The 6,653-nt window shown below is 39.1% G+C and overlaps 1 pseudogene; it reads left to right on the forward strand.

Moving 5' to 3' along the window:
* Positions 1-4,860: 4,860 nt before the first annotated feature.
* Positions 4,861-5,491, forward strand: LOC102814545 (annotated as a pseudogene).
* The last annotated feature ends 1,162 nt before the right edge of the window (positions 5,492-6,653 follow it).

Consider the following 6,653-nt stretch of genomic DNA (forward strand, 5'->3'; position numbering starts at 1 on the left):
TTGTATTCCATCAATTCCTGGAGCCTTGTTCTTTACCAATTCCTTCAGTGCCCCTTGGACTTCCTCCTTCAGTATCATTGGCTCTTGATCATATGCTACCTCTTTAAATGGTTGAACATCAACGATGTCGTTTTGATACAGTGACTGTGTATTCCTTCCATCTTCTCTTGATGCTTTCTGCATCATACAATAATTTTCCCAGAGAATCTCTCAATAAAGAAAATCGAGGCTTGAATTTTTTCTTCAGTTCCCCCAGCTTGAGAAATGCTGGACGTGTTCTTCCTTTTTGGTTTTCTGATTCCAGATAGACTCCAATTAGAGAGATGTAAATCAAAACAATGATATATTATTTTACCCCAGAACTGATAACAAAGTTAAAAAATACACAGCAAACAACACTTATTGGGGAGAGTATGGAGAGACTGGGACTCTCATTTGCTGGTGGGACTGAAAAATGGTTCAACCACTGTGGAAAATGATATGGTGATTCCTCAGAAAATTGGAAATAGAAATACAGTATGGCCCTGCAATCCTCTTCTGGTTCTATATCCACAAGAAATAAGAACCAGGACAGCAGATATCTGCACACTGATGTTCATTGCAGCACTATTCACAATAGCAAAATGATGGAGACAGGCTAAATGCCCACCAATGGAAGAATGGATAAATAAACTTTGGTACATACAAACAATGGAATACTATGCAATACTGAAGATGAATTTGTGAAACATGTCATAACATGGATGAACCTGGAGGATATTATGCTGCATGAAACCAATCAATCATAGATGGACAAATACTATATCAGATCAGTATTATAAAAATGTAGAAGTTTTTCCTATTAAAAGAAACGTTCTTTGATGGTTACCAGGGTTGGGAGTGAAGGGCGAGTAATTCATTGACTAGAGGGTTGTTGTAGACACAAGTTAACTCAAGTGAAAGAAAGGGTAATATATAAGAAGAGAGAAATTGGTAGAAGAATGATGAAGAGAGGTGAAGACACAGGAGGTATACAAGGGCTAAAGGGGATAGAGGTAAATAAAGTTATACACAACCTTGGAACAACAGTGTCCTGTGGTCAGGTCAATGAACAGAGACACAGGCGGAGTGAGTATGGGAGGAAGAGTATGAGTATACCCACAAATATAAAAGGGTTTAAAAGAGGATATTTGTATGTGGGTATTTACCTTTAATGCAAAACATATGAATGTGATGGAACATACAGCAGGCAGAATGATAAAAAACATCTTAGATATAATTAAACATCATAAGGTAATGAGCTGCTGGACCTGGGGGCTCAAACCATCGTCTCAGGGACCAACATGATTAACTGGCATAACAAAGTCCACAAGGACAATGTTCTGCATCCTACTTTGATGACTTTTTGTTGTGGTTAGGTGTCATTGAGTCGATTCTGATTCATAGGTATCCTATGCACAACAGAACGAAACACTGACAGGTCCTGTACCATTCTCACTATTGTTGTTACACATGAGCCCATTGCTTCTGCCACTGTGCTACTCCATCTTATTAGGGGCCTTCCTATTTTTCTCTGACTCTCTACTTTACCAAGCATGATGTTATTCTCCAGGGACGAGTTGCTCATGCTAACATGTCCAAAGCATTAGAGATGAAATCTCACCATACTGGCTTCTAAGGAGCATTCTGATTGTACTTCTTCCAACACAGATTTGTTCTTGCAGTCCATGGTACTTATAACATTCTTCTCCAACACCATAATACAAATGCTTCAGTTCTTTGACAATCTTTCTTATTCACTGTTGAACTTTGACATGGATATGAGGCTATTGAAAGTACCATAGCTTGGGTCAGGCACACCTTAGTCCTCAAACTAATATCTTTGATCTTGAACACTTTAAAGAGGTCTTATGCAGAATATTTGCCTAATGTAATGCATCCTTTGATTTCATGTCTGCTACTTCCAATCATGTTTATAGTAGACCCAAGCAAAATGAAGTCTTTGACAACTTCACTTTGTTTCAATTTATCATGATGTTATTTATTGGTCCAGTGGTAAGGATTTTTGTTTTCTTTATATTGAGCTGCAACCCATACTGAAGGCTATGGTCTTTGATTTTCATCAGTAAGTATTTTAAGTCCTCTTTGCTTTCAGCAAGCAAGGTTGTATTATCTGTATATTACAGGTTGTTAATGAACCTTCCTCCAATCCTGATCTCACTTTCTTCTTCATAAAATCCAGTTTCTTGGATTACGTGCTCAGCATACAGATTGAATAAGTGTGGTGAATGAATACAACCCTGGCACATACCTTTCCTGATTTTAAGCCATTCAGTGACCCCTTGCTCTGTTCAAATGCCTGCCTCTTGGTCTATGTAGAAGTTACTCATAAGCACAATTAAGAATTCTGGAATATCCTTTCTTCACAATGTGATCCATAGCTTGTCATTATTCATAAAGTTGAAAGCCCCTGCATAGTCAATAAAGGCACAGGTAAAATTTTTTAGTCTTCTCTGCTTCCAGCCAAGATGCATCTGTCATTAGCAATTATATCCCTCATTCCATGTCCTCATCTGAATCCAGCTTGAACCTCTGGCAATTCCTTGCTGATGTACTGTTGTAGCCATTTTTAAATTATCTTTAGCAAAATGTTACTATAAATGTGATATTAATGATATTTTCTGATCATATCAAAATTCCCTTGCATCACTTCTCTTTTGAATGGACACATACATGGATCTCTTCCAATCAGTTGGCCAGGTAGCTATCTTCCAGATTTCTTGACATAAATGAGTGAGTGCCTCCAGTGTTGCATGAGTTTCTTGAAAGATTTCAATTTGCATTCCATTAATTCCTGAAGCCTTGTTCCTTGCCAATGCTTTCAATGCACCTTGGACTTCTTCGTTCAGTACCAGTGGCTCTTGTTCATATGCTACCTCTTGAAATGGTTGAACATTGACCATTTCCTTTTGGTACAGTGCTTTCTGAATCATTCAATCCTTTGGTCTTAAAATCCATAAATATTTCAAGTTGAGGCTTAAATATTTTCTTCAGTTCTTTTAGCTTGAGAAATGCTAAGCATGTTCTTCTGTTTTGGTTTTATAATCCCAGGTCTTTGTACATTTTATTATAATACTTTGTCTTTTTGAACTGCCCTTTGATATTTTCTGTTCAGCTCTTTTATCTCCTCATGTCTTCTATTTGCTTTAGCATCTCTACAATGGAGAGTATGTTTCAGAGTCTCTTCTGACATCTATTTTGGTCTTTTCCTTTTTTCTTGTCTTCTTAATCACATTTTCCTTTCTTTCTGTGTGATAATGCTCTTGATGTAATCCTACAACTCCTCTAGTCTTCGGTCATTATGTTTATTGTATCATATCTGTTCTTGAAATGATCTCTAAACTCAGCTGGAACATGTTCAGGGTCATAGTTTGGCTCTGGTGGACTTATTTTAATTTTCTTCAGCTTCAGTCTGAACTTTGATAAGAAGCATCTGGGATCTTAAAAGCTCATGAATGGTCATCTAAGTTTCAACTATGGGTATCTACATGTGCAGAAAAAAGGGTGATAAGAATTGATGATGCTTTGAATCAATTAGTCCAATGGACTAATGGAACATGTGGACACCAATTTCCATAATTCTAAGACCAGAAGAACTAGATAGTGACTGGCTACCACTACCAACTGCTCTGAAGGGGATCACATTAGAAGATCCTGGATAGAGTAGGAGAAAATGTGGAATAAAAAAGTCAAAATCATAAAAAATAAATAAATAAATAAAATAAAATAAAAAAGGCCAGGCTTACTGTTCAGAAGAAGACTCGAGGAACCTAAGCAGATATCACTTGACCTCTCTTCAGGTTTATAAAGGAAGTCACCCTCATCTCCCAATTTTCAGCCAAGCAGTAGATACTTATATAGGGGAGTCAACAACACTAGTAAGGTATGCTTACACTGGACTGGTGATTCAAAATCAAAAGGGAAACATTTATCTAAAGACAAAGTTGAGAAGACATGGGAAGGTGGGTGGAAAGGAAATAGGAACCACAGGGAAAAGTGGAATCGTTGCTGTTACACAAAGGAGTTTGCAATTATTGAGATGAAACAAAATGTATGGTTTGTTTAATGAAACTGATGGATGATCTTGTCTGTAAACCTTCACTCAGTTCATAATTAAAAGTTTTTTTAAAAAAAGATATATTGATAATTACTGGTGATAACCACTGATGATTACCAAAGTTTGGAAACGAAGAGAAAGGATCATTACTTGGACAACATGGCCTTTGTTATACAAATGATGGTGGAGACCCATGATATAAGTTTGGGCAATCAATGACTTATTCATTGCAAATACCTTTACTAAACAGCATAAACAGTGACTATAAACTTGGACCTCACCAGTTAGAAAACATGGGAATCCAATTAACTACATCTGTGGGAAAAGACAAAGGAAAAGCTCAAAATCATTAGTCAAAACAAAGCCAGTGGCAGACTGTGGAACAGAATGCTAGTTCAGATTGAAGCTGAAGAAAATGAAACCAAGATCAAAAAGGTAGAGAGAAAAAAAAAAAAATGACATTGAACATATCCCACTTGAATTTATACACCATCTTAATAACAGATTTGATGCACTAATGGTCAAAAACAAGAATAGTTGTAGGATGGCATCAAGAACAGCATACGGGAAGAAAGCTACAGGTCATTATAAAGACAGGAAAGGGAGCTCGGCTACCAGAGAGTGGCGGAGGGAGACAGAAGTGGAAGAATCTCTAGCGTCCCTCCCCTTCCCCTCCACAAGGCTGTGGCGGCAGGGGGGAGGTGGGGCCCTGTGTGGACACCGGTGGCGTCGGCTAGGGAATTACCGCAGGCCTTGACCCTGAAATGGCTTTGCTGGCCAAGCACCTCCTGAAGCCACTACCTGCAAACAAGCAGATGGAGACGAGATCCTTCCTGGAGGTGATGTCACATCTGTCACCCTTTTTCGATTACCTCAGGTCCCCAATGTTTACTCCCATCAAGGTGGACATAAGTGGCAACATGACGAAAATTAAGACTGTGTATGACACCAACCCGACCAAGTTCCAGACCTTGCAGAACATCCTGGAGGTGGAGAAAGAGATGTATGGAGCAGAGTGGCCTAAAGTGGGGAACACACTAGCACTGTTGTGGTTGAAAAGGGGCCTTCACTTTATCCAGGCCTTCCTCCAGAGCATCTGTAATGGGGAGCAGGATGAGAACCACCGTAATCTCATCCATGTCAACGCCACCAAGGCCTACGAGATGGCTCTCAAGAAGCACCACGGCTGGATCGTGCAAAAAATCTTCCAGGTAGCACTGTAATGCAGCCCCTTATAAGTCCGACTTCCTGGAAACACTCTTCAAGGGGCAGAACGTGACCGAGGAGGAGAGCCCGGAGAAGACCCTCCTCTTCCTGGTCTATTACACGGCCACCATTGACATCATCTACGAGATATATACCACGATGAATGCTGAGCTCAACTATAAGGTATAGGTGTGCCGGTGGCAGAACCAGCGGGGCCCACGCCATACATTGACACTGACAACCCCGAATCACTATGAATCGAGGCCTCAAGCCGCCCAGGCCCACATCCCCACAGAGCGGCCCAGAATCCTGGCTCTTCAAAGTTTTTTTTTTTTGTCTATTCTACTGGCACAATAAATAATGACCCCATTTTAGAAGAATTCACCTTTGAACTTCACAGCAGCACAGACTGACTTCATACCTTCATTTAAGTGTGGTAAAACCAGTTTACTATTTCTAATAAATCAATTCCTAGAGTTTTTTGGTTTTCGTTTGCAACCCCCAACCCAGAGCCCAACGCTGGGGGAATGGTGTCAGACACCTTTACATTCAAAATACAGCCAGTGACGGGATTTGGGCCAGGCTGCGTAATGCAAGGGGATTTGAAGGACCATGATGAGTTTGATTTGAAATAATGCAGGGCTCTTATTGTGGGATTTAAAAAATAAAAAGCAGACTGGAATATGTTTTCATGTGGTTTGTACCACTCAACCTCCCAGCGCTGTTGTTATCATCTTATTCTTTCTGTCTCTTTTGCCGGACAATATTTTTATAGCTGAAATCAGTCAGCAAGCCTTTGATGAATCCCGGGGTTTCTATTTTAAATCGATTGGGCACAAATAACCAACTACAGAGGCCTGTATTTGCATCTTTCTGCATAATGATTTTCTTCAGGGACTGCTTTCCAACCTAACAAACTACCTACCATGTATATTCTTTCCAGGGGAAAAGACAAACCGTCCCACCACAGAGACCCAAGAAAAAATCTCGCTGCCTTAAATGTTTGTTCCCAGCACTAAAAAGAGCTGTATTTTTCAAATTGTGAGGGCAAACCAAGCAACCAAAAAAAAAAAAAAAAAAAAAAAAATGGGCTGTGTTAAAAAAAAAAAAAAAAATGAGGAACAATTGGTGATTTTTATGTAAAACTAAATGATCCTTAATAAATAAAATCTATTTTGGAATCAAAAAAAAAAAAAGACAGGAAAGAAGAAAACGAACAAAATGGATGTCAGAAGAGATTCTGATACAGGCTTTCCAGCATAGAAATGATAAAGTGAATGGAAAAAATAAGGAAGTAAAAGAGATGAACAGAAAATGTCAAAGGGCAACTCAAGAAGACAATATTAAAATG

This window comes from Chrysochloris asiatica, unplaced genomic scaffold, assembly GCF_000296735.1.
Source record: "Chrysochloris asiatica unplaced genomic scaffold, ChrAsi1.0 scaffold00274, whole genome shotgun sequence".
Classification (NCBI taxonomy): Eukaryota; Metazoa; Chordata; class Mammalia; order Afrosoricida; family Chrysochloridae; genus Chrysochloris; species Chrysochloris asiatica.